The sequence below is a fragment of the Mus pahari genome, chromosome 9 (genome assembly GCF_900095145.1).
Source record: "Mus pahari chromosome 9, PAHARI_EIJ_v1.1, whole genome shotgun sequence".
Classification (NCBI taxonomy): Eukaryota; Metazoa; Chordata; class Mammalia; order Rodentia; family Muridae; genus Mus; species Mus pahari.
Window position 1 is genome coordinate 84,389,655 of NC_034598.1, and position 2,975 is coordinate 84,392,629.

The 2,975-nt window shown below is 41.8% G+C and overlaps 1 protein-coding gene across 11 annotated transcripts in view; it reads right to left on the bottom strand.

The window, feature by feature from the left end:
• Anks1b (ankyrin repeat and sterile alpha motif domain containing 1B) overlaps positions 1-2,975 on the bottom strand; it is a 1,029,892-nt gene that overhangs the window by 384,501 nt on the left and 642,416 nt on the right. The window lies entirely within an intron of this gene.

The window sequence follows — 2,975 nt, forward strand, 5'->3', positions numbered from 1 at the left end:
TCAACAAGACAAAAAGGCCACCAACAGATTGGGAAAGGATTTTTACCAATCCTAATTCTGATAGAGGACTAATATCCAATATATACAAAGAGCTTTTTTTTTTTTTTTTTTTTGAGACAGGGTTTCTCTGTGTAGCCCTGGTTCTCCTGGAGCTCACTTTATGTAGACCATGCTGGTCTTGAACTTAGAAATCTGCCTGCCTCTGCCCCTCTCTGCTGGGATTAAAGGTGTGTGCCACCACCTCCTGGCTATCTTATTTTCTTGGCAAATTCTTTTTCCTATTTTCTGATAGGCTCTCCCATCCTTCGGAGGATCTTCATGTATCGCAGGATGACGTTGAACTACCAATTTTCCTGCTCTACCTCCTGAGTGCTGGGATTATGTGTAGCTACTTTTATGAAGTGCTAGAAACTGAACCTAGGTCTTTGGGTCAGGCATGAATTATACCAACTATGCTACATCTCCAGTCCTGAGGTAGCTTTTAAAATAACTTCTCTATCCTCAAATCTCACTTAGTATTGGTATACCACACCAGAAATGGAAAGCATTAGCGGAAACACAGTTCTACCTTCTCCCCAGCTCCCATACAAACAAGTGGCCATTCTCCATGTCTTGCCTTCAGTTGGAGAAGAGATGAAGTTACTCCTGACCAAATCCTCCCAGTTGTCTCTGAACCTCAAGTCTTCCCACCACCATTCTTTCAATCAATCTTTCTTTCTTCTCCAATAACCTTCCTTTATTCTCCTTCATCATTCATCCCAAACACTTCTCCAGTCTCTCCCATTTCCAACCGTTGTATGAATTCCATTTTTGCTGCCAGCTGACTTCTGCACGTCCACCATCTGGTCTGTAGCACTTCCTTTACTAGATGTCTGTTAATTGTCCCATCCAATGAACACGGCTTCTGCTTTGTGGAGTGAGCTCATGCCCAGGTTCCTGTGTTTCCAACACCAGCGGTTCCCTTCCTAGTTACATACGACTTGCTTTCTCATCAACATTTTGCCCACTCCGTTACTTTCCATGAAAGAAAGTTTATGGGAAAGGTCATCATCCCCAGTTTAGGCATTGAGTTTGGGGAGCCATGAGACTCTATGAAAGGTAGAAAGCTTGATGTTGATTGAATGACAAGAGAGCATCATGGATACAGGCAGGAATAGGGAGACTTACAAAGGAGACCGAGAAGTACAGCACTGGGATGGGAGATGCCCAGGTGATGTACACTCAGGAGAAACAGTGGTCAAGAGAATCACAGACGAAGGTAGATAAGGTTAATAAGGACTGGGAAGCTGAAATTGGATTTGAGCCGTTAGCCATACACTGCTGGTCATCGTTTATAAATAACTTCAGGATCAGGGCAGAGGCTGATGTCATCAGGCCTGACTTACTGAACTGAAAGGCAAGCCAGGGAGTGCAGACCTTTCTTCTGAGAACCTTTTATATAAAGGGGAAAAATAGTAAGAGCACAGACCCAAGGGTGGAGGGGGCTGAAGGAGAATTTTGAAAAGAAATAGGTTATATCTGACCTTGTTTAGAGATTGTAGAGAGGAAGGTTTACTTATTTCCAAACCATTTCTGGTGCAACTAAATGCAGAACCTATTTCTTCTGTCACCCAGATTAGGTAATATATATAAAGCACAATGCAAATTTAATGTCTTTATCCTTTCTGCTATGTCATAATGACTTAGTATGATGTCATAATGACCGGGATATCGAACTGCATTTTCTGACTCTAACAGACCAGTCACCCTATTCTTCTCACAAGATCTTCATTGAAACTGATCCAGCTCTTCAGTGGTTGCATTGCTCAGCATCATCTCTTGCTTTTATCGTTTTGGAGGATGAAGGATATCTGGAACTGCTGTTACCAGCATGGACATATTTATTAATTTTGTTCCTGGATAATCAGACAGACTATATCATCATTCAGGTCTGGTGAAACCCAGATGTTCAGCTTCCTCTTTATGGGTCTGTGCTTTTCTGGTTTATATGATGTGGAATATGACTTTTATCAAGTAAAGTTGATATAGGACTTGAATTCCAAGATCACCTTCAAATATCTAGAAGCACACACCTGCCCCCCCTTTTTTTCTTGCCAACCTTATAAACACATTGGCCAATAAACAGATGCTTTACAAGTCTTTATGTGGACATCCTGATCAACTTTGCTCAATAAAAGGCAGATGAGAGCAAAACAACCTGAAACTTAACTCTGTGGACCAAAGCGACAGGAACCAGTGAACTTTTGTTTGGAAACCTGTCACAAACATTCATTTAACTTTCTCTCCTCCTTACACACCTCTATAATCCATCACTAGCATCCCAGGGGCTCTTATTTCTCCGTGTTCTTTTAAATGACATGGTCTTAAGTGACTTTATAGTTTCCCATGCATATGGCAGACACAGCCAGCTTACAGAGTCTAGGAAGAAGGCAGGGAGGTGATGGCAGTGATCTATGGGTTATTGTCACTTTGTCTCTCGACTTGGTATTGTTCTGGATGAGAGTGTATAACCACTGGTGACTCATTACACCTTAGAAACAAGTGCTACTGGAGGACAAATCCTGTCTTCCATGAGGACAGTTGCTGCTAGATGCACTGTCCCCAGCAGGCATAAAGTGAATCATCCAACTCAGAAGGCGGCAGAGTCCAAGGCAAGCTTGACGTGAAATTCTCTTGTATTTCTATAACACTGTGTATGGTGAGAAGCAGTCCTAAGTCTGGACCAAGTGTCTCCCTCCCTTTCCTTCCTTCCTTCCTTCCTTCCTTCCTTCCTTCCTTCCTTTCTTTCTTTCTTTCTTTCTTTCTTTCTTTCTTTCTTTCTTTCTTCCTTTCTTTCTGTCCTTTCTTTCAGTTTTCTTTCTGTTTTCTTCTTTCCTTCCTTCCTTCCTTCCTTCCTTCCTTCCTTCCTTCCTTCCTCTTTCTTTTCTTTCTTTCTTTCTTTCTTTCTTTCTTTCTTTCTTTCTTTCTTTCTTTCT